This window comes from Mus caroli, chromosome 12, assembly GCF_900094665.2.
Source record: "Mus caroli chromosome 12, CAROLI_EIJ_v1.1, whole genome shotgun sequence".
Classification (NCBI taxonomy): Eukaryota; Metazoa; Chordata; class Mammalia; order Rodentia; family Muridae; genus Mus; species Mus caroli.
Window position 1 is genome coordinate 1,144,269 of NC_034581.1, and position 26,268 is coordinate 1,170,536.

The 26,268-nt window shown below is 40.8% G+C and overlaps 1 protein-coding gene across 6 annotated transcripts in view; it reads right to left on the reverse strand.

Annotated features, from left to right (window-relative positions):
* Positions 1-26,268, reverse strand: part of Ncoa1 (nuclear receptor coactivator 1) — a 234,321-nt gene that overhangs the window by 110,325 nt on the left and 97,728 nt on the right. For 4 of the 6 annotated variants that reach the window (XM_029484860.1, XM_021178633.2, XM_021178636.2 and 1 more), the window contains exons 3-4: positions 15,389-15,540; positions 654-802 (exon numbers count right to left, since the gene is read on the reverse strand). The gene's annotated coding sequence lies outside the window, so the exon portion shown is untranslated. The remainder of the gene's footprint in view (positions 1-653; positions 803-15,388; positions 15,541-26,268) is intronic. The other 2 variants (XM_029484861.1, XM_029484858.1) reach the window with 1 other exon arrangement.

A 26,268-nucleotide genomic window follows, 5' to 3' on the forward strand; every position in this document is an offset into this window, starting at 1 on the left:
TTCGATATTAGAATGGCTACTCCAGCTTGTTTCTTCAGACCATGTGCTTGGAAATTGTTTTCCAGCCTTTCACTCTGAGGTAGTGTCTGTCCTTTTCCCTGAGGTGGGTTTCCTGTAAGCAACAAAATGTTGGGTCCTGTTTGTGTAGCCAGACTATTAGTCTATGTCTTTTTATTGGAGAATTGAGTCCATTGATGTTAAGAGAAATTAAAGAAAAGTAATTGTTGCTTCCTATTATTTTTGTTGTTAAAGTTGGGATTCTGTTCTTGCGGTTGTCTTCTTTTAGGTTTGTTGAAGGATCCATAATCTCACATTATCAGTCTTCACTGCTACAAGAGCAGTTATCATCTACTTGAGGTCTATGCCCACCATGCAACTGTTAACTGTATCACTTGATATATAAGAGTCTTTAGATTGTTTGTGCAACTGATAGTCTTGCTTTTATCTCTTAACCTTGTTTATTCTAAACACACTGCTTATTTGCCAACACTTCCACTGAGGAATACTAGCCCTTCCTTATTTTACAATAACCTTATTTTATAATAAGCTTCCCAGATCAAACTCATACTACCATTAAAAAAAAAAAATACTCCACAGGTAATGGTTTTCCCTCCACATGTTTACAGTGACAAAAGTTTTTAAAACTTTTCTACCTGGGAGACTCCTTTGTTCATAATGAGTCCTCAATGCTGATAAGGTCAAAGTGCTCTGGAGCGTGGCTTCTGGGGGAGTAATGCAGTGTGTCCAGAGATGGCGCTAGTCGGTTTGCTCTCACCTCATTTAAGGTCAATTACACGAACAACTGAAATAAGTGAGAAGAAAAAAGCAAATGGGAGGTTAGATTGACATTTATTCTTCAAGAAATAATACAGCTCAAAAATACTAGAAAATGAGAGAAATGCAAATTTTCAAGTCAAATGGAAAATATTTTCAAAACACAATGGATGAAGATCCGAATTTACAGGCAAAGACCTACCTAGTGATGTTATTTGAGACATCTTGCCACTACGGTAATGAATGCATAATCATATTCTGCTCACTTTCTGAGAGACCCACCCACTGAGAAGCCTTTTAAACTCATTTCTGCCATTACATGCTTATTGTTCTTGTTACCTATAAAACATAATTTTTCATGTTTTCAATTATTTCATTCTTTCAATTTATGTAATTTTCTTATGTACTGAAATTATGAAAACATTTTACTTTCAAATTTTTTGTTGGGAAAGCTTACATGCTTTTGTATTTAAAGTCAGTTGAGCTCTTGTTCCAATAATAATGCATTCTTTTGTACTGTATTAATCTGCTCACAGATAAGAGTTATAAACTGTGGCCAAAACATAAAAATAAGTGAAGACACTGGAAAGTGATCAAAACAGACTCAAATTGTAGATCTGACTGTTGTTCAGAGAAGGGAGCTGCAAAACGCATGCTTAGATTTTCTCTGTAGGAACTTTTTCAAGGCTTCCCCTATTAAGTGCTGGGATGCTGGACTAAAGAGAAGCCACAGCCAATAGGCTTCAGTCGTTAGTGAGTGCAGAGCAGAGTTAGGAAGACTCCAAACTTGTTGACACATTATCTACACTCCAAATTTATAAACTGTGGCAAGCAACTCCATATTCATACAACTGACTGTGAGAACCACAGAAAAAGTTTCTATACACTCAAGGACCAGAAACTAATTTGAAATTAAGCACATAACATGTCTGAAATGGCTCTGGCAGTGTTCATTGACACTGCACCTCACCAAGTCATTGTAGTTTTGGTTCTTAGCACGCACTGTGCACATTCGCACCATGTGTGCCTGGCCACTGCAGCATGCTAACAATGATGTCTGAAACACCTCAGCTCAGATGTCAGGCAGCACATGCTATGAGTCACGATATTGGACTGCACACACAAACTTTTTTTGCTCTTAGAGAATATAACTGTTTAATTATGAAAAACAAAGGCAGTATTTTCAAACTGTTACTCTTCAGCATTTAAATCTCAAATCAGTATTTTCATTGTATTCTTAGAAAAATGATTTGAAATGGCTACTTATATTAATTTTATTTTATGTGTACATCTCTTCTCTCTCTCCATCCTCTCTCTCTTCTCTCTTCCTCTCCATCTCCCTTCCCTCCTGTATGTGTGTGTGTGTGTGTGTCTGTGTCTGTGTCTGTGTGTATGTGTATACACTGAGCCCAGAAGGTAGTGTCAGATCCTCAGGAACTGAAGGTACAGGCATGGGAGCCACTTGCTATGACTTGCTATGGGATTGAGAACCAAACTTGAGGCTTCTGGAAGAGCAGCAAGTGCTCCTGACTGTTGACTCCTCCTTTCCAGACCCTTCAACTTAATTTTTTTTTAAAGATAATTAAATGAATTTTGATTTGGGATTGGGTTAGAATTTCCAGTAATTTCTGAAATGGTCCTAAAGATGCTTTGCCATTTTCTACTACATATTTATGTGAAGCAGCTTTCTCAGCACTGACAAGTAAAAAGTATCAAAATATTGATCAATTCTGAAAAATGCAAAGACACCTTGCATCCTGTAGTATCAAACATTTAAACAGGATTTAATTCTTTATTTAATCTTTTTTCAAAAGTATATTAATTTTCTTTTATGTATTTGAATGTTTTGCTTGCATGTACATATCTGCAACACATGTTGTCTTGTGCCGGTGGAGGTTAGAAGAGGGTATTGGATCTCCTGGTGTAGGATGAAAGGACAAAGGAAAAACACACTGAGCCTGACCTACCCCAAGACCAGGGTCAATGAAAGAACACCCTGACTTCACCCAAGCCAAAGACCAGGGCTAAAAAACAGAATCCCATCAACCCCTGAGCTTGTCATAGAATCCCACCATCCCTTGAACACAAAATTTCACTAGTCCCTGAGCTTCAAGATCAGACCACAGATCTCAGGCTACCCTGGAAATATCTGCCCCAAAGAAATCCCACATAAACCCTACCTTCTGCTCAGTTCTCTGCTCCTTCTCACCTGAACAGACCTGGGTTTTCCCCTACCAATAAATTTCTTGTGTGAGATTTGCTGTCTGGTGTGTCTTTGTGGTATTCCTTGGTTTCCCTCAGAGCTATAACACTTGATGCTCAGACTCAAATATGCCCTCCTGGTGTCTATGCTCCACCTCTGGGTCTAAGATGCATTGGTCCCCTATCCCTCATCTCTAGTCAACCCACAACACATTCACCTTCCAGCTGGAACAGCTCAGGACCCATCCACCCACTGTAACTAGGTAAGTTTTCCCTTTAGTCAGTGTAAATGCTTCCCAGATCCAAGGAAGTGACCACCAGGTATCTGGCACCCCCTGGTGCAGCAGGCCAGTCTTAAAGGCTACAGTGGCCTTAATCACCTGACCCACACCCCAACCCGTGGAGCTGCAATCCTGCAGTTGCCTCAGGCCCAGCCTGGCTAGCATGTCCTTTCTTGCCCACTTCTTCAACCTTCACTTTGGAGCTGCCTGTAAATCCCACAGCTCCTTTGGGCCTTCCTGGCTTTTGTGACTCTGTTCCCTGACCTTTTCCACCCCTCCCACCCTGCCCTAGGCCTAAGTTTCCTTCTTAACTTCTGGCCTCTACTAAGCCCTGCTAACAGACCAGAAGTCTCTCTTAAGCTTAGCCATGCTAAGTCCCGACCCCTTGTTGAGTGAGGTGATGACCCACTAAATGGCTTGTATCTTCCTCTGGTCCTCCCTGAGCCCTTGAACAGCCACAACTACAGGTTGAAGTGACATTTTTTCTTCCCCTCTCTCATCCATGGGAACAATGTCTTCCATACCAGCTCATTACCCCTTGGGATGCCTTTAGAAAGTTTCCGGCCTCTATATCTGACACCCAACCTGAAGGGCCTTAAATTTATTCACTTTTGCAGTCAAATGTGGCCTCAATAGCCCTTAGATAATCAACCCAAATGGCTGCCTAATGGCGCCTATCTTAGTCAGGGTTTCTACTCCTGCAAAAACATCATGACCAAGAAGCAAGTTGGGGAGGAAAGAAAGGATCTATTCAGCTTACACTTCTGCATTGCTGTTCAGCACCAAAGGAAGTCAGGATTAGAACTCAAGCAGGTCAGGAAGCAGAAGCTGATGCAGAGGCCATGGAGGGATGCTACTTACTGGCTTGCTTCCCCGTGGCTTGCTCAGCTTGCTTTCTCATAGAACCCAGGTGCTATGCCCACTCCAGTGAAGTCTGCCTGTCAGGTCGAAAGGCTTGGAGGCAGTCATGAGGCAAAGAGTTTCAAGGAAACTATGCCTCCTGGAACACTGGTATTCTCATAGTCCACATACTCAAACCCTGTTCCCGCGTTAGTATGGTGTATGCTCTCTTTCAGTATTTTTTTGTTATAAGTGCCTTTAAAGATTGATTTTTGGCATAGGTAAGCCTCCATCAGAAAATCCTTGAAGCCTATGAGCTTGGAATTCAGTAGGAATTCAGTGAGAATGTTACCTATTCAGTAATATTCAAATTTACTTCTAGTACAGACAGTGAAACTAATTAGGTATTACAAAGAACGGAGCTAGGATAGCTCAGGGCTAGTCTGCATAGTGATTATTTAGGACAATAGCCGAGTCTCATCCAAACAAAGGAATAGGTGGGTTAACTATGAAAGAGTTAGTGGAAGGGAATTTCTCTGAGACAGGTTTCTTCACTAGGCCCAAAGGAACAGCATAATCAGGTATTTACTAAGAACCCCTGGTGGTGGGTTTAACAATAGACTAGCATTACACCTGGCTCCACCCACCTGCAACCAGAAACCCATTCCTTGTAGATAGGAGACCCAAAAAAGAGGTCCCTCTGTGGCACCCAGGACCACCAGCCCAGTGATGAAACCACCCACAATGGACCCTCCTACCCTTGATCACTAATTGAGAAAATGCCTTACAGTGGATCTCATGGAGGCATTTCCTCAAGGGAGGCTCCTTTCTCTGTGATAATTCTAACTTGTGTCAAGCTGACACACAAAACCTGCCAGTACAGCACCCTAGATCCTAATATTATTCAGGACCTTTACAAATACTGTTAGCAACCTCTGGGTCTAAGAAATGAAAAGAGATTCCCTATTCCCTGTTTCTCTTTTCTCTCCTTCAAGCCTGTTTGTTTTTGTATAGTCTCTCTCCAACACTTACAAGGTGTAAATGCCCTATCTTTGAAGTTGTTGCTGATGGATCTATAAGTTTGTTGTAAAGTGGGAGCCAGGAATCAGACATATGGTGGTGCATGGGGGGGGGGGGGAAGCAAAGGACTAGTCCAGCTGCAGTGGGCACACACACTTCTCTGGCTGCTGAATCTTCAGTTCCCTCCTGCAGTGCCCTCTGTATAGACCCAGAGCTCAAAGGTTTCCTATTTCCAAGCTTTCTTTGTTCTCAGCTTTCTGGATTCAGTTCTATGGGGATTCAGGTGTCTTTTAGGTCTGAGTAGCATTAGACTGTTGTTTTATGCTGTCCCACTTCAATTAAAAGCTGGCTCTGGAGTTCCACTCCTCTAGACCTAAATATGCTCATTTAATGGTTTCCTCCAAAATCTCTGTCCCACGTTAGTCAAGCCACTTGACTATGTGACACAGAAAAGAGAGCAAAACAAAATAAAGGGACAAACTAGTCCCAATTCGGACGGACGACTGCTACTCAGCTCATCTTCCCTTGGTCTGATTTAACTCTCTGACGCTTTTGCTAAGGGGTAAATCTTTGTAAGCATATTGGGTATGATTAAAGCCCTGTAAAATCTGTAACAAAAAAGTTACACAAAAAAGTAATACTGAGGTTGATGGTTAAAAATCTACACATAGGTAATTTTAAAGGAAACATGTGGCTTGCTACTGTGTAGCTGCTGTCCCCTCATTGGGATGGAAGCAGCTACTTGACTGATAGCCATCTTTATCAGGGTTAGAAAGGGTAGATTTTGCCACATGACTTCACTCTCATCTTGATTAAAAGTGACCACATGGCATAAGCCAAGCAAGAAAACCAACTCCTCCTAGCTATGAGGTCCAGACCAGATGATTTCTTCACAATTTTTCATCGTGGTAATGACTCCAACCCCCAAAGCTCCCCCTTACTGGCCTAAACCTACAGCCCCTTCTCTCCATCTCTGGCCTCTTTAGTCTCCTTTACTCTCTTCTTAGTGATAGGCCACACAAGTCAACTGTCTCAGGCACCCATTTTCAGCCCACTGGCAGTCCTTAGTTCCTTCATTCTACCAATGGGATGCCCTTTACCTCCCCTTACCTGGCCAAAACTGGCCACAGTTCTCCCTTTGTGGGAGGTGGGGTGGATGCTTGGTCAGTGTACATACCCCTTTCTTACTAAGTGAATTCTCTCAACAGAAAAGAGATTGGGGTCTTATACTCTTAATTCTTCCACCTTCATTAAAGAATTCCAAGATGTTACCTAATCTTACAACCTCACCTTCCATAATGTTTATATGATTCTCACCAACGACCTTCTCCCCAAGGAGTGCAGGTGAGTCTGGGACCAGGCTAGGGCACACACAGATGAGACCTACCAAACTAATGCCACCACCCAGGCAGGGCCAAGGCAGTCTCTGACCAGGATCCTGAATGGAATTACAATGGGGATAAAATTATAACTTGCCCCCTGGCCAGTCTCTGCAAGGTTGCCCTTAAAGCAGTAAATGATAATAAAATCTAAGAGGTCATTCAGGAAAAACATGAAAACCCACCTTAATTCCCTGACCGTCTTATAATGGCCCTCTTGCATTCTAGATCCCAAGACCCCAGATGGAAAACAACTCCTTCTGACCTATGTCTTCTCCCAGAATTTCCCTGATATTTGGGCCAAACTTAAACATCTAGAGAAAAGACCATTGACTCCATAGGTAGAAGCCTTAGCTGTGGCCTTTAAGGTATACCAAGGGAGAGGAGAAAAAGTCCAAAACCAAACATATTTGATTCTGGGTAAGGCCTCTCAGCTGGCCTCAGCAACTGCCTAGGCTCCCAAAGCCTCTGGGTCCCTGTTTCAAATGTGGCCAGGAGGGCCACTGCCCCAGTCTGCCCAAACCCTTTCAAACCATTCTGACCATGCCGTGTTACTATGAACAGGGACATTGGGACACTGACTGTCCTTGTGTCCTTTGTGGCATGACAATATCAAGCCCAAATTATCCTACAGCTGACCTCTTAGGTCTGGCCATGAATGACTGAGGTAGGTCTGTACTCCACCCTGGTCTCCAACAGGGAGCTTTGGGTGGTCATCACAGAATCAGGGCCATCCGTCACCTGCCTTCTGGATACTGGGGCCACTTTTTTGGTCCTCTCCTCATTCCTCTGTTTTCAGGTATAGGACATCCCAAACCCTCAATAGCCAAGCATCAATAGCCAAACTCCCCTCTCATTCAATTACAAAAACCTTTCCCTCCCACTCAGGGCAAAGGATGAAAAGCAGTCCACCCACCTGGTTCTGGTTATTTGAAAGTTTTTCTATGTGCACATCAGTCTCTGTTTTCTGGTGTATCTGTTTTGTTGTAAGGCGTTGGAAATCGGTCAGAACCAGATGAATGTATGAATGATAGTGGTGACTATGTGTTTTGTTTCTGACTGGTCATCTTTGACTGTGTGAGCTTTCTGTGTTCTGTGGTTTTGATTTTGCGTTCTTTGCCCCTGCCGGCCACAAGTGACCATTGCTAACACTGCTTTCTATGGCTGCTTTCACAGCTAGGGCTCAGAATTTATTGCTAGGCTTTCTGGTCACTGGATTCAGTTTTTAAAAGAATTTAAAAACAATGCCTGTTTAATAAGGCATTAAAGTTACACCTCCTCCGTGCAACTATGTATCTGTGGCCATAGCTCTACTCCTTACATGCGAATCAGAGAGGTTAGCCTTCAAGTTGTGTACTACTGCTTCTCTTCTCACCACCTGTCCCTCCTTCTAACCCAGCAAAGTCTCCAAGTGCAAGTCCCTTTCCGAGGTCTCTCTCTTCAGGCAGCATTACCTTAGGTATGCATACTTACCTTTCAGCCATGCCCATGCCTCAACATTTCTAACTGACTCAAGTTACTGACTTGACTCTCTTAAGGTGTGTACAGATAAATTGTTTCTGCTGGCTTTTGCCACCCATCATATTTGGTTCCATATTCTAGAGTCCATCTCTTCAGTTTCCCCTTCCCTCCTCCTGCTCCAACCATCCATCTCTCCTGGTCTACTCTATGTCCTCTTTCAGGTCCTGGAGCCTGCTATACACTCTAGACCCCACAACGAAGGCAAGTCTCTAGTTATCAAGACCCTGCTCCTCATCTCTTTCTTTTGGAACCAAACTCCCTGTTTCCTTGTCTCCTCCTCATAGGAACTGCCTGCTAAGCCTCAAAACTTCCCTGCCCTGCAACCTTGTCCCTCCTATCTCCTAGCTCTGCCCTAGAAGGCTCACAGCTACTCTATGCCCTCCTGGGTCTCTCAACTCACCTTGGAGCTTATCCATCTAGTGCAGTGTGATCCTTCCTCTCTCTGTTCATGGACTCAGATTTTATTAAAGCCTCATTCTGTTATTACAAACAGCCTGAGCTCAGTATATTTCAAAGGCCAAAATTGACATGCTCAATTTTCTGTGGTGACAGCTTCTGCCACTGCACAATCAAATGATCTGAAAATCATTTATATCTAAACTTGCACTAGCCTCTTGTACTTCTTCCTATCTACACCTGTCCAGGGTAGCACTTACAAGGATGTTTAACATTCAAGAGACATCTCTACCTCTAACCAACAGCCCATCCTAACAGAGTCAGGAAGTTGCTCTCTTATCAGGCTGCCAAAGACTGATTCACTAGCTTACAACACCTTTATCCATCTCTCCTTCTCTGAAGGTTTCCCCTATACCTGTTTTCTCCATGACCAAAAGGAAGAACACTGTACAAAGTGGCCAGAAACTTAAAGAGGTTGTTAATGTTGGTCCTGCAAAAAACATGAGACAAACTTAGGTGATCCTAATTTGATACCAGCTGACGGATGACACCCTGCCTGGCAGCTTTGGCGAGTGCTGGTTCCATGTTCCTCCCAGGTCAAACTCAGGACCACGAATTTAGCCGTACCCATTGGACTACTAGATTCTCTCATCGTGTCTGTAAGTGTCCTGAGCCACCCCTTCTCTCTCCCGTCTTGTCGCTTTCTCAGACTGTCTTAGCCCCTTGTCTTGACTGTATAGGCACACTGGATCCCTCAGACTATAACACTACCTTGGCTCTGAGCACTGCCCTCAGCCCTTATGCTTGAACACTCACATGCTTTGATTATTGGTGGCGCTCAAGTTTATCACTGCCTACCTGATGGATGGCCTAAGACTTGTGCCCTGCTGTTTCTTTTTCCAAAATTATGAGTGTTACCTAGTGAAGGACACTTGCTGATTCCCATCACAGGGTTTATAGTGGCATGACATGACAAATGAATGGTTCAGGTCCTACCCTTTCTTGTAGTCTTAGGTATAATCATTGCTGGTGTCACCACTGGTGCAGCAGGACTGACTACTTCCCTAGTATTTACCATCAGTTTTCACCCAGATGCATCCAGAATCTCCAACAGGTAGCTCAGAACATCCTTACACTCCAGGGATAAACAGACTCACTGGCCAGTGTGGTGCTATAAAATCAGCAAAGACTAGATTTACTGAAAGTAGAGAGAGGTGGTCTTTGTTTCTTCCTTAAGGAGAAATATTCCTTCTATGTCAACTAGTCAGATACAGTAACGGAAAAGATCCAACAATTCCAGATGGATCTCCAAAAATGTACAAAACAGCTCCATGTCTCTGGCCAGTGACTCCTCGACTGTCTAACATGGAATTGGCTATTTCCCTTCTTAAGCCCCTTTTCTCCCCCTTTTCTTAATCCTACTAGTCACAGACTGCCTCATAAACTTCTTGCCTAGATTTCTTCAACAACAGACCCAAAGATTTTTTTTTTTAATCAGACTTTTAATCAGTTGCTATTACAGGATTACCAACCCCTAGATACTGAGCCAGAGGCCTGGGACTCCTGATTATATGCTGATAGTGAAGGTCAAGTTCACTTAAAGGACTTTGAAACCCCCATTCAGCAGGAAGCAGTCTAATGATAACATCAACCCCCTTTTCTGGCCCCTGATTACTTATCAATAATAAGGGGGGGGGGGTAAGCCCTTTGAGGCATAACAGGTCCTGCCCCTGTGTACCTCCAAATACCAAGTTCTACCCACAGAACACTCTGCCCTAACAGCCAGCCCTTGTCCCCACCCTTCAGAGTAAAAAGCCCTCTGAAGAATAACCAGTACAGATTTAACTAGTTCTTCTTTTTTTCCTCTTAAAACTGCTTTTTCTTAGGTTTCACATGATTGTTATTGGTATTCAGGCTGTTTCCTATCTTAAAAACTTTGTGATAGTTGCTTACATTTTCCTCTTTCTCTAATTTTGACTTTAAAAACTCCTCATTGATTTTATTTTTGCTGATGTTATCTTAACTGTGATTTAGAAAGGGACCAATACTCAATACCTGCTCAAATGACCATGTTTCCTGGATTAAGTATTGAATGCTACTTCTAGCTTTAAGTATGACTGTTACTTTATTTTAGAACATTTAAAATTCTTTTCCTGTGTCTTAAACATCTTAGCTTTGACAATTTTAAAACCCACATTTCTGACACTCTTTTAAAAACAGCCAGTAAGCTGGGCGGTTGTGGTGCATACCTTTAAACCCAGCACTTGGGAGGCAGAGGCGGGCGGATCTCTTGAGTTCGAGGGTGGCCTGGTCTACAGAATGAGTTCCAGGACAGCCAGGGCTACACAGAGAAACCCTGTCTTGCAAAAAACAAAGAAATGAACAAACAAAACAGCTAGTAAGTGAAATTATTGGCTAAATGAAAAATTTAAGCAGCTGTGATATGCAGTAAGCCCTGGGCAAGAATTTGACTGGAAGGGACACAGATGAAAACAGTGCCTCTCTGTACACACAGCTAGCACTATGAATTCTGACTTTTAGAGAAAGCAGCAAAAATGCTTCCTCCCATTAACAACAGCTGATTTATGAGATGGCTATCAAAAGAAGCTTTAGTAATGAATTAAAAGAAACTTATCTCTAAGATCAGTGGATTATTCTCTTATCCAGTTATATTAACTGTTAAACACTGTAGAGTCATTTGTTATTAATAAAACTTACAATATAAGCATTTCACATTATTGTAAAAAATTAGTACAGCTTCAAGGTTATTTTCATTATAAGCTATTTTTTTCTTTCCTTAGGATCTCCTTTCTGCTGTGGTGTGTGCTGATTTGAGTAAGAGATGTCCCCCGCTGGCTTGTGGGTCACACTTGGCCCCACTGTTTGGGAAAGGTTACAGAACCTTAGACAGGTGGAGCCTTGTTACAGGAAGTATGTCACTGGGGCAGACTTTCAGCCTTGTTTCACTTCCTGTTCTATTTCTCTGCTTCCTGTGTGTTGAATACAAGCATGGCCACCCAGCTTCCTGCTCTGCTGCTGCACACTTTCTCTACTGGCTATCATGCCTTTCCAGCTATGATGGACTCTGGACCATAAGCTAGACTATATCCTTTCTTTCTAAAGTTGTCTTTTTGTTACAGCATTTTATCACAGCAGCAGAAAACAAACACAGGGTAGAAATGAAAAAAGTAAGTACCAACTCCCAGTGCGTTCAGACTAATAGCTTAGACGAACTATGCTGTCTGTCATTCAGTAGTGAGCAGCCACAACCAATCATTAGTACTTTGTGGAAATTGTAACAGTTTTCAGTAGCATAAAATTATGATTCCATACTATTCTTATTAATTTTTTGCCAAATACATTTTAGAAAAGATGATATAGGAAAAATAATGCAAAGGCAGATTTTTCTTAGAAGAAACAAGCTCTTCATGAGAAATGATGCTATTTCTATTAATAATGACAAAAGTGTTGTATTCCCTAAACTTAAGTTGAAAGTGATATAAATAAAATGGAAATAAAGCCATTTATATTAATATTCAGAATATAATAATTCAGAAGTAAGTAAAGTTTGATTTTGTTATAGTATGTAGTCACTTGCCTTATTAGTAGTACCTCTGTAGAGAGGAGACTTGGTAATAAAGATTTTAAAATAAAGTTTTTTACTTTTTACAACAGAATGACATTTTTTAGTTTCCCTTTTCATATTTCTTTAAAAGATTTATTTAATTTTTTGATTAGAAAATTCATTTATGATACTCTTGCAATTTCTTTCAAAAACATTTCTTCATACATGTTTTCAGATTTTTTATTAGTTATTTTCCTTATTTAAATTTCAAATGTTATCCCCTTTCTTAGTTTCCCCTCTGAAAACCCCCTACCTGCCCCTTCCCACTGTTCACTAACTCACCCACTCCTGCTTCCTGACCATGCCATTCCCCTACACTGGAGCATAGAACCTTCACAAGATTAAAAAATATCTGAGTGAATCTAGAGAATTTTTAGAAAAATACAATTGTATTATGTTTGAACTGGTACAAACTGCCGAACTGTATACAAAGGAAAAGTTCCAAGGGGAATCCTGCTAAAATGTGATCTAAGCATGGTGGTATGACCCGATGTGAGCCAGCAATAGTTCTCTCAGGCACATGAGCAGCACGAAAGTGACGAATGCTCATCCTAGTTTTTATAATGGTAAAAGTGGGAACACCCAAAACTGTCCTCCAACAATAGAATGCATTATTAAATTCTAGACTAGTGTTACAGTACAGCCTCACAATAGTGCCATAAATGCAACAGAATCCGAACTATTAACATCTGCCTATGGGCACCCAGACTCCTTTCTTACAACTGAGGGAGTATAGGAATAGGATTAAAAGTATCAATTCTAGAGTCCAACTAGTCTATGTTACTTTGTGACCCTGTACTTTTAATCTTGGATCAAATATTTGTACTTAGCCAAGAAGTATTAGAAGAAACATTTAATATTTTTAAATGACTTAAAAGAGCACATGATAAACATGATTAAGCAGACCTTAACCAACTGAGTTTTATCCCTTCTACTTGGCAGCCACCTTCCAAAAACTGATATAAACCATCTTATTTTCCATAAAGAGCTGTGTGTGTGCCTACTGTATGTTGTCTGTGTTAGTGACTGTGAATGAGTGGAGAGAGGGGTGTGTACATCCAGGGAAGGAAGGCCAGAGATGTCAGCTGCTTTCTACTTTATTGCCTTGAGAAAGATCTTTCCCTGCACTAGAAGCTAACCATGTTTCTTAGTCTAGTCAGTGAGTCCTTAGAATGAACCTAGCTCTGCTCCCCCAGTGCTGGGGGTCTCAGATACTGGCGACCATGCCTGGCTGGCTTTCTTTTCTTCTCCCAACATGAGCGCTAGGGATTCAAACTCAGATCGTCCCATGCAGCTCTTACCCACTAAGCTATTTCCCAACTCCCTCCCACAGTTTTCACCTGACTTATCATTTTAATAGTCCATAGTATTTTCTGTTTTGGAAGACTTACATACTTTCATATCTTGTTTTATGTTCTTACTATGCTTCAAGGAAGATACTGATGCTTATATTCTAGGTTTTAAAATGTATACAAAGAATCAATCCAGAGTACTCCCCCCCCACCCCACCCCCAGACAGGGTTTCTCTGTTTAGCCCTGGCTGTCCTGGAACTCACTTTGTAGACCAGGCTGGCCTCGAACTCAGAAATCCGCCTGCCTCTACCTCCCAAGTGCTGGGATTAAAGGCGTGCGCCACCACACCTGGCTTTTTTTTTTTTAATCTTGAATTCCATTTCTCATCTACTCTTTAAAAAGACAGATTATAAATTTACAGTCAAAATTGTGTCATCAAAAGTCTACATATCAACTACAAAGACTAAAAGATTAATGAGTTTTTCAACCACTCTAACATTTATGTGAAAAAATACAGAAAGCTTCAGACTAGTAAATTCCAGCATTATTAATTCTAGATATAATGTAAGCACATTCAGCCTAGAGATTGGTCTCAAAAGACTAGTCCTCCTATTTTTATGCTCCACTAAGTTCCACATCTGTGTTCCTCTGCCTTAATTGTTTTACATTTATTTATTGTGTGTGGGGGGGGGGGCATGTGTGCATGCCACAGCTCACATATTTCTCTCCTACCATGTAGATCCCAGAGATAGAACTCAAGTTGTCAGGCTTAGAGGCATCTTTATCCCTAATCTCTTCTGGCTTTAAAAAAATAATAATATTAATTTAAAGCCTTGGTTTAAAACTAAGTTTTCATCAAATTCTTCCACTCTCTTTTCACATGCATGTTCTTCTTTTCTCCCTTCTCAAAAGGATCATTATACCCTGCAATTGCTTCAACCCAACATGTACACAGTATTGCACTGAAATCATCTTCCATTCTCACATCACATACATGGAAACAAACCATTTAGTTTGTCAAAAAAGAAATCTCAAGTGCACACACATGCGATCTGATACTCCATTACTGCCCATTCCCTTCCATGGGGTCCCAGCCTCACTCCCAGTTCACTTCCTCATAGCATCCTCTGCTTTAGTCACCTGTCCTCCCCAGTCTCTCTCCTCACTCCATCCTGACATAGCCTCTGCTGGGAGCATGCTCCTCAGACTTTCTTTTCTTAGTCACACCTTAAATGCACAGATTTGCTGGGTGACTGTATCTACTGCTACCTTCCTCCACTAATCCATAAGCTTCCACGTGGATAGTTTAGATCTGAGAACACAGAGAGGAAGGAAAACAATTAAGTTAGTAAAACTGCTGGGTGAGTCTCTACAACCTAGAGAAACCCATTTCCGAGCTTCACTGTACAATGTAATCTCTGTCCCCTCCCTTGTCCTCCCCACTCCTTTCCTTTTCCAACAAGGTAAGAGAAAACAAAAACACCTAGGGGTTGAGTCCACCTTCAAATAACTGAAAACTAACCCTAACATCTGAACTGTAAGGATTTAGCTCTAACAAGTTAGGGGCCCACCCACATCAGGCTAGAGCACTATCACAGGCCCTGTGGTGCACATCTTTCATCTCAGCACTCGGGAGGCAGAGGGAAGAGGATCTCTATGAGGTTGAGGCCACCTAGGTATACACAGTAAGTTCCAGGCTACACAAGGTTACATAATGAGGCCCTATCTCAAACAAAAATAAAAACAAAACATTGTTCAGGGATCATAATTATCAATACAGGCTAGAAGAAATTTTATTAAATGCTAGAACAAAACCAAGATTAAATCCATTATTGACTAGTTAAGTTTAGCAGATATTTGTCAGATGTGTGTTTATAGTGTTGATTTTTTTCTTTAAGCAGCTTGCATCTGTTATACCATATTGTTAATTGACAAAGCCACTTTTGCACTCAAAGCCCCTCTTTGTACCTAAAGGTAGCAAATACTCATTAAGGCATAAAATTATTTCTATCTAGGTATTCCTATTTCACTTTTCATATATCAAAATTACAAATTACCTTTTGATGTGGAGGTGTGATCACTGAATATACTTAGAGGCTTCGGTAATTAACTCCATCTCTATGGAGTGAAAAGTTCCAGTCCTGTAACAAGGTGTGTTACCATATGGCCACACTTAACTGTCTGTTCTACACAGCAACATGCAAAGTCCCTGGGGATGGGAAGAGGAAGAATAGAATGAAGCCTGTCCTGCAATTTTAACAAAATACATGGCTGCTATTAGCTAGGAATTTTAAAAGTAAATTATATATTTAATTTACTAAGCATACATCTTTTCTTTTGGTAACAGTATTCTAATCATCAGATATCTAAGAACTCAGTATGTGGTAGGCACTGTGTCAAATGTTGGGAATGTAGCCACGAACAAGAGAGGCAATGCCTCTATTACCCTTTAACTTTAGACTGGGTGACTAAACAAAGTTTATAAGTAAAAGGGACATTTCAGCTGAGACCACATATAACAGCTATTTTTTACTCTTTTATATTTTATACTGAGAACTCATGTCCTCATAGACACTGGGCAAGTGCTCTACTGATCCTATAAAAAAATCTAACTCCAAAATTATTTCAGTAATTCTAATCCTCTTCCATCAATCATGAACTTATTAGTTATATAATGCCTACATTTGAATATCCAGGCAATATCCTGGGAACTGAGGATACAGCTCGGTTAGTCGACTGTTAGCCTAACATGCAGGATGCCCGGGTTTCATCCTCAGCTCAGTACAACTGAGTGTGGTGGCACATACTTGTAATTCACACATTTGAGAGATAGAGGCAGCCTCCCCAGAAGTTCAAGGCCAGCCCCAATTGCCTGATGAATCTGAGGCTAGTCTAGCCTACAATTAACCCTGTCTCAAAAATTTAGAATAAATAAATAAATAAATATTTAATGAGCCAAAAAGAAAATCCTCATCTCTGTCACTCAAAGTCACTACCATTCTCTTACCATCTCCATGTATCTTTGGCCTTGAACTTACAGCTGATTTCTGCCTCATCCTCTTTAATGTTGCAGTTATAGGCAGGTAGACGTAAAGTCACTGCCATTCTCTTACCATCTCCATGTATCTTTGGCCTTGAACTTACAGCTGATTTCTGCCTCATCCTCTTGAATGTTGCAGTTATAGGCAGGTAGACGTAAAGTCACTGCCATTCTCTTACCATCTCCATGTGTCTTTGGCCTTGAACTTACAGCTGATTTCTGCCTCATCCTCTTGAATGTTGCAGTTATAGGCAGGTAGACGTTGTCTTAGTTAGGGTTTACTGCTGTGAGCAGATGCCATGACCAAGGCAAGGGCAACATTTAATTGGGGCTGGCTTACAGGTTCACAGGTTCAGTCCAGTATCATCAAGGCAGGAACATGGAAGTATCTAGACAGTCCTGCTGCAGGCAGAGCTGAGAGTTCTACATCTTCATTGAAGGCTGCTAGTGGAAGACTGACTTCCAAGCAGTTAGGGTGAGAATCTTAAGCCCACATCCACAGTGACACACCTACTAATGCTGCCACTCCCTGGACTGAGCTTACACAAGCCACCACAGATGTCAGAATACCTGTCTCCTACTATGTCTGCTATATCAGACAGGCATCATGTTCACTGCATTCCATTCTGTTAGCAGTCCAATTCTGAAGCACTTCAACCGCAGGTCTGACCTGTGTGCTCAGTCTGCCTGCCTCACAATGTCACATTCCTAACCAGCGCTCAGTCACGCCTTAGCAGTTTTCTACAAAGAACTCACATCCTGAATTCACATACCTACCACTCAAGGCTTCCTTTCAATGTAGCCTGTAATGGCAGAGCTTAAAAATATATCAAAAGTGAACTAAATAGATGAAGAAAAAGAAATATACCAGGATAACGGAATATTTTCTTTTTTTTTTTTTTCAAAGTTTTCTGCCCCTGCCACTCCCCCACTGAGTGTGCATGCGTGTGTAAGAGCAGGTGCTTGCTTGCCAAAGTGCACGTGTGGAGAAGAGAAAATAACTTTCAGGAGCTGGTCTCTCTTGCACCTGCATGAGACAGGGCCCTGAACTCAGATATGTAGGCCTTTGCAAACAAGAACCTCAGCCTGCTGAGCTCCATCCTGCTGGCCTGTAATTGGAGGATTTTAAGTTCTTCTCTCAGCAACTGACAGAAGAACAGATGCCTCAGGAACAAAACAGAAACAACTTAGGCATTCTGGCTGACATCCACCCCTTCCTTCCACCTGACTGACTCACAGACAACTACTTTCAGGTACATATAGACATTTCACCAGTAAGGACTACATACTGAGCAGGTAAAGTAAGTTTAAAGGAATTAAACTAATTGGAATATGGTAAATACAACTGAAATAAATTAAAAGGCAGAATGTAACATCTAGAAAAAAAATCCAAAGCTTCAAATGTTTAAAATTAACACATTTTAAATAATAAACAAAAACAGAATTTGAAAAAATTAAAATGATAATGAAAAATGATAACAAAAATAGAAATTACAACACATGTTAAAAATTAACAAGGGAAGAAGATATTATTGCCTTAATTCTCATTTTAAGCAAAAGCAGATTTTTTTTTAGAAATATCTAACACTTTAGTTTTTATAAACAAGCATTCATAAATTCAGTTTCTTATTTTCCTCTTTCTTTTCTTTTCTTTTTAATTAGGTATTTTCTTCATTTACATTTCCAATGCTATCCCAAAAGTCCCCCATACCCTCCCCCTCACTCCCCTACCCACCCACTCCCATTTCTTGGCCCTGGTGTTCCCCTGTACTGGGGCAGATAAAGTTTGCACTACCAATGGGCCTCTCTTTCCACTGATGGCCGACTAGGCCATCTTCTGCTACATATGCAGCTAGAGACATGAGCTCTGGGGATACTGGTTAGTTCATAATGTTGTTCCATCTATAGGGTCAAAAGCAGATTTTTAAAGTTTTGCTCATAAAAATCTAAAGACAAAAGCAAAAAAGATGAAAGGAACCAGAGAAGAAAACAACTAAAATTGGAAATCAATCAAAAGAATCAAACAACAGAGGATTTAACGTTTAAAGGATTACCAAGACTTACAATCTGCAGTTAGCTGGGCAACTTTTCCCTTGGCATGTCTGAAATCAACATGGCACAGGTAAGCACCAGTGCTGTCCATTCTCCATTGTCAGGGTCCTAATCTCTACCAGGGTCACAAACAACTGGACTATTGTCCCTAGGCTGAGCAGGGATCATCAATGACTCATACTTTTGTAAATGACTGGAGAGATAAAGATGAGTGTTTCATGAGCATGCGCGCGCACACACACACACATATATAGACGCGTGCATGCACACACACACACACACACACACACACACACACACACACACTGAACCAAGGCTCAGTTTTAATGCTGGAAGCTAAGTGTGCTGCGATACAGTCATTTTCATCTGCTACTGGCTCTTGGCTAATTTTGTCTTCCACCAGCTGTGCTTGAGTCGCTGCTGCATGGTCAGCAGTATCTGTATCTTTACCATCTGGTCATTTACAGAAAAGGTTCACTGAAGCCTACTCTTCTCAACCCTTTCTACTCCTCTTTTATCCAATCATGGATCCAATCCAAGAGTCTGTCTAAAACCTCAGAGGTACCATTTTCCTTCCTAGTAAATATCTTGAATAAAATAATCTGTATTGATCTGTAGAGTGTTGAATATTTTCTGTATGTGTGTTTTACACTTTTAGCAGGAACTTTCCTACAAAAGGAAGCTATCATTCATTAACAAGATACCCACAAGAGTTCAGTTGAGCAAGTGGATGAGAGCTACGGAAACTATTTCCTCTCCTGTAAAACACCAATTTTCTAAATGCTTCAACATTGGGCTTTTAAATGCAGTATTCCAGCTGGACAAGCAAACTCCCCTAAACTCATGGTAATGATTCTTTCCAATTCACTATTTAGGTTGAAGGTAGTAACTGCAGTTCTACAAAGGAAAAAAAAAATCTACTTCAGTTAACCAGAAAAAACATACTATGGTGTATTAAAACTAACATTCCTTCTCAAGTATCATGCAAACATATCTTCCTACAAACCAGAGCTATATTTTTCTACTAAGTTGTGTCATCTACAGAAACATCTTAGTAGAATGGCTTTAAAAAGTCATACATAATGACATCTCAACTTTTATTACCAAAATAAAATTCTCCAAATGCCATCTTGTAGGTGTAAAGGCATTTCCTTCAGTGGGATCCTAGGATAAATAAGTTACTCAAAATGACACTCAGCTTAGCTTACCTTTCGTATAAAAATCAAAATTTCATATATGCAAGGCAAGTAAATGAGCAGAACTTTCTAAAACATACCCAAGACGGGCTAGAGAGATGCCTCAGCAGTTAAGAGCAGTTGACACCTTTACAGAGGACTCAGGATCAAGTCTCAGCACTCACATGGTGGCTCAAAGCCATCCATAGTTCTAGATCAAAAGGATTTAAACACTCTCTTCTGGCTTCTACATGCACATGGTACACATAAATTCAGGCAAATATTCATACATATAAAATTACAATAAGTGTTTAAAAACTTTAAAAAATAAAAACACACAATTAAAACAAGAATTAAATTTTTCCATTGTGTTTTTAATATTTCCCAATACATTTCTTGTTAAAACCTTACCCAAGACATTTGTTGTATAAGCTAAGTGAACTGAATTATATAAAATTTTCTACACACACACACACACACACACGTACACACACACTCACATGCACACAATGGTTACGTTGAACCACTGTATTAGCGAAGGCAAGGCCTACAGAGATGGCTCACAGTTAAGAGCATGTATTACTTGTTCAGAGACTCAAGTGGGGTTCCCAGAGTCCCATACTAGGTAGCTGACAGCCATCTGTAACTCTAGCTTCTAAGGCATCCAACATCTTCCCTCATGTGTGTGTTCACACGTTGATAATTAACAGTAATAAAAACCCAAAAAAGGGAAATAATAGTCTAGGAGGCCATGAGTTCTAGATCTGGGCCTCTGTAATTCATTAACTTTGTTCTGTTCTGAGCTCAAAAGTTAGAGATCTTTGGTAAGCTAACTTTCAAATGAGAGCAGGTGGAAGACCAGATGGGTAGAAAACAAAGTGTGAATGGCCAAGGAAAAACCATCACTACTATTACTGTGAAATTTAAAAGCATGCTTTTCACTAATTTTAAATCTAAGGCTATATTAGTACTTGGAAAAGGTCAAAAAACACAATAGTTTGGAAAAAATCAATCTTTTTTGATTTCACTTAAGTTTTTTTCAAGAAGGTTTACCATCTAATTTTAAGTCTAAAACACATTAAAATGAATATTTGGCAAGGATAAATTTAGGATACCATTTATAATGGACCGTTCCTTAGTACTCAATTGGCTTATCTGAATGGCACTTAAATTGACACAATTAAACAAGGAACAGGGGCGAGGAATTGATTATGAAAGACTCTTGTTAAACACTGACAGACTACAGAAGAGCTTAAAACACATGTTTAAATTCTTCTCAGGTTTAAGTTTACTAAAACAACAAAGGTAGCGTAAGTAGTAAGTAACATCAGATTCTTAATCATAAATGAGAAGACAGTACAAAACATCTATGTTTTGCTATCCGACCATCTGGAATACACTACAACTCCCTGAAAGCATGAAAAATTTGCAAGTATAATTACATTCTGGAACTACTAGCATGACATGCTTCAATAAATACACTCTTGACAAGATCTGCTGTTAAAAGAACTGACATGAAAATGCATAGAGTTTCATTATCTGGATATTTGTTCCTACTAAATTCTAAAGAAAACCAAGAAGTTGTCCACAGAATAGAGGAGGAAGAAGAAAGCAAGTAAGCAAGCATGCGACCCGTAATCACCCAGTAAGGGCACAGTCAGTGCAGTGTGGAGGCAGATCGCAAGGGCAACAACTTCCTCCCTGTCCCTTCCTCTGCTCACTGTCCTCCAGCCTGCTCTAAATCTGGCCCAACTCTCTGTGGTAAAAACTGACCTAATGCGTGGGGGTGCAGCTCAATTCTACCAGGCTTGCTAAACATGTGCAAAGCTTTGAGATAAAACTTCAATTCAAGTGCCATAGGAGAGAAAAACCAATTTGTTAAGATTGGAATGTATGAAGCTGAAGGGGTCTGCAACCCTATAGGTGGAACAACAATATGAACTAACCAGTACCCCCAGAGCTCGTGTCTCTAGCTATATATGTAGCAGAAGATGACCTAGTCGGCCATCACTGGGAAGAGAGGCCCCTTGGTATTACAAACTTTATATGCCCTAGTACAGGGGAATGCCAGGGCCAAGAAGTGGGAGTGGGTGGGTAGGGGAGCAGGGTGGGGGGAGGGTATAGGGAACTTTCGGGATAGCATTTGAAATGTATATAAAGAAGATATATAATAGAAAATAAATAAAATAAGAAAAAAAATAAAAGATTGGAATGTATGAAGTCTTCGTTAAAGTCCAGGTAGCTGAAAGTCTGGATAGCAAGGACAAACATTCATGTTCCCTCATGATGGTTCTGGTGACGCAACTAAACTAGAAAGGTTAAGCAAAGGAAGAACTGTACCGGCTGTGACTTTTAAACATGACCCTGGCAGCTGAGCAATGGAGAGTTGTGATCAGAGAACTACTCAGATACAAGGAACAGCAACAGCTGGGTGAGCAAGACCCTGGACAACAAGACCTCCGCGTGGCAAAAAGAAGTGGTCTGTCAGCACGTGCAAATTACCAAAGTTATTTATGCTTACCACACAACTCTAGAACATACAGGTAAGTGAAGAAAATTAAATAAAGTCCTCCACAACTCCATGACCTAGTACTAATCAAGTATCTGCACACTCACTGTGGTGTAGTATGCATCTAAAATACAGACAAATGCATACTCTGGTTTTAATGAACATAAAACTATGAAGTACACATTAATGAAATTAAGTATAGAACTTAGATTTGCTCCATATCTTTTTTTATTAAAAACAACATCATGGGGCTAGAGAATTGGCTCAGTTGGCTCAGCAGTTCAGAACACTTGTTACTCTTGCAGAGGAACCATGTTCACTTCCCAAAACCTATTTGGTGGCTCACAACCATCCATAACTCTAGTGCCGGGGGATCTGACACCCTCTTCTGGCCTCTGCAGGTACCAGGCACAAAATAGGGCATATACCTACAGACAAAACACTCATCCACGTAAAATAAAATAAATCTTAAAAACAACAAACAAACCAACAACATTGTGAAGAGGCATCTTCTGGCTGAAACTCTGTTTACACTCCTAGAAATACCAACGATGCTGGCATGGAAGGCTCATTAATGTCAGTTAGCCAAGTTTGGGCATATGGTCGATAGCAGATGTCTGAGGGAAGGCTAATGAATTCAATTATGTACACATTAATTATGAGGCAGCAACAGGACACCTAAGGAGATCTGTGTAGCTGACTTCAGGAGGAGGGATCGCTAATGCTGAAGCTGTGGTGTAGTACACAGGATGACCAAGAGTACAGAGAAAGCAGAGTGCACTTCCTGAACTCCAGAAGTACAGTGACACAGTGAGGAAAGACAACACAAGCTTGGAGAACAAGCAAAAAGACGGGATATGAATGAATGGTAAAAACAAAAACTGCAGAAATAAAGAATAGACTGATCATAACATCTAGATTCAAACACACATTGGGGCCTGCCCAACAATGCCAACATTTACAACCACAGTTAGGCCTACATGTTCATCCTCACAGTCAGGGCAGCCCAGAGCCACTCCAGTGTGCAGCATGCTCAGTGTTTATACCTCCTCCCAACCATGCTGTAAAGCGTCAAGCAATCAAGCACCTCATGGTAGGTGTGTGGGCTAGCATTATAAATCTTATGGTTTTCTTAAGGCTGTGGCTGGTCCTCGTATAGAAAGACTTATCAGCAAACACATCTATGGCTGCTCTTCCAACTTTCTCTTTTCAGACTTTCCTCAGTATCCTTCCCAGATTTTTCTTTTATTTATACACTTGATTTCATGCCCCCCCCCTTTATCTTAAGACATTTAGTCTTCTTATCTTTCCAAATATCCATAGCAACTGTTCTACCTTCTCCATGGCCAGTCAGGGAATACGTATACAGGAAAACATTATTTCCTACTGGTGGGTGTGATATGGATGCCAGAGCTGACTGTAGGAAGGAGATCAAAGCATACCTTTATGTCAAGAGACACCAGAACAGATGCAGCTCCTGCTTGCTTTGGAGGTACTTCTCAGCTTATAACCTTAATGATATATATCACATAGTTTTCAGTGCTTTCCAAAGTCCTTAAAGAGTAGGAACATTGAAATCAATTTGAACTCTCAAATATTTTTTAAATGAGCAAGGACTCAAGGATCTATCTTTGGGTCTTCTATAGTTGTTCTAAAAGACTTTAAACTCTGCAGTACTGTAGAAAATTAAAGTCAAGTTCTCTGCCATCTGTCTTTCTCTCTCTTTCCCTCCATCCCCCTGCAGACCTCTGTTAGCAGTGTCACCCTGGGCAGGTAGTCCTAGGATGTATAAGGAAGGTAGCTGATGAGAGCAAGCCAGTAACCAGCATTCTTCCATGGTCTCTGCTTCAGGTCCTGCCTCCATTGTCCTGCCTTTAGTTCTTGCCTTGCCTTATATAACCTGTAAGCTTAGGTAGATTCTTTTCTTCCCCATGTTAGTTTTGGTCAGTGTTTTATTATACCAACAGATGGCAAACTAAAGCAGGTAGTGTATATGATACATAGTCTAGTTGTCAGCATTACTATCAGTACTTGACTCTAGAACTAATAAGTTGATTTGAAGTTCTTCATATATATGCCAATTTCCCTCACAGCAATTCTATAGCTACCACTATTACCTCCACTTTATAAACTAGCACAGAGGAGATGGATTGCCCACAATCACCTAGTTAGTAGGCGGCAGAATTGTACTGAACAGTCATCAGACTGCAGAGCAAGTAAGCTTAACTCTTGTCTCTATGTTCTTCAGATAATTCACAAATTCATTTTATTGTAAATCAGGCTGGCCTCAAACTCAGAGATCTCCTGCCTTTGCCTCCTAAGTGCTGGTATTGAAGACATGTACTACCACTGCCCGGCGAGGCTAATTTTTTGATTTGTAGGGTTTTAGAGAAATAGAATTGACTAGGCCCTGAGTACATGTTGGGCATATAGTAGGTAGTCAGTGTCTGACTTCCATGCAGCATGGTGTAATAATGTTTGGGGAGCAGTACAAACACTGGCATCCAGTCATGGCACTGGCTGATGTGCCACTAGAGGTTGATGCTGGCACTTCTGAGAATCTGCTTGGTGCCAAGCACTGTCCTCAGCTTCAGCCATGAACCAGTGAGTACAGCTTAGTTTTCCTGCTCTCCAGGAACTATGGCCCCACTGTCTCCATGTTCAGCAGACATATAGACAGTTACTTTGCTCGATGCTTTAATGAGGTAAGCCTAGGATGCTACAAGGACATCAAAGGGTTACTCGCCCAGCTAGGATAGATGAGGAATTATTTTCCAGAGGAAAAATGAGAATATGACATTAGAGAGTGAGTCCAGAGTAGGGGCAAACCCAAAACATGGAGAAATTTGTCATTATTTAGAGGTGTTCCGGTTATCTACCACAAAAATATCAGGGACACTGGAAAAGCACACTTTTATCATGTTAATGTTGGAATATTAAGAGTTTGACTTTAGGTTTGGCTTTATTAAAACAGTTTTCCAATGAAAATGACTTTATTTACACAAACAGTGCATCTTCTGTCAAGCACCATGTTTTGGCATCTTCATGCATCCTGTTGAGATACTGTATTATATGTCTGGGGACCAGAATGAGAGAAGGGAAGTAAGCTACCTTCAGAGGATGGGGTGGCCATTCATTCACTGGGTGGATAACTATTGCTTCCTTGCTCTTCATTCTCCACAGGTGAGAATCATCTAAGTGCTCCATGCTCAGCTCATGGTTTTACTTTGCTATAGTTTATTGCTGCCATATACATTCATATCTTAAAGAGATAAGATTTCTTTCCATTTTAATACTCTTTCCTCATAAAATAACATGTTCAAAACCTTATAAAGACAGCTACTTTTGTGTAAAGAGGGATGAGGAAAGAGAAAGAATAAAGAACTTCTTAGAAGGGGAGGAATGTGGACCTAGGGAAAGGAAGAGAATGTTACAAACAGGCGGCTGCTCTTGCTCCTCTCCTGCTCTCTTGCTTTCTCTTTCTCCCTCTCTCCCCACGCTCATGGCTGCCTCTCCTCCTCCTCCTCGTCCTCCTCCTCATCTTCCTCCTCCTTCCCCCCACTCTTCCTTTCTCTGGTTCTACTACCCTCTTGACTCCCATCCCCAAGCCCTGAATAAACTCTATTCTATACTAAAAAACAAAACAAAAAACAAAACAAAAAAACCCCACAAAACCCAGGTGGTTGTAATAAGATCTCAGGGGACATGGGAATGATGAATAAACTGAACAGAGCACCCAACTGAGGATCACACACCAATGGAATCCAATTTCTTAGCATTCTTTCTAAAACACTGTTTATCATGTATTGTTCCTTGGAAACAAACTGCATACTCTGAATGTATAAGGTAAAATACAAATAAAAACATAGTATGTAAAACGATGAATATAATATTGTGAGTATTTCTTCTGGGTTATTTCTTTGCATAAGCTGAACTGGCTAAAGAATTGTAAAGACAGACAGGATATTAAAAAATCTTGTTCCAGCCAGGCATCACACCTTTGATCCCAGCACTCGGGAGGCAGAGGCAGGCGGACAGCCAGGGCTATACAGAGAAACCCTGTCTGGAAAAACCAAAAAAAAAAAAAAAAAAAAAAGAATTTTATGTTGATTGTGATATTGCACAGGAATAAATGCTGTTGCCATTTTATAGTATTAATTT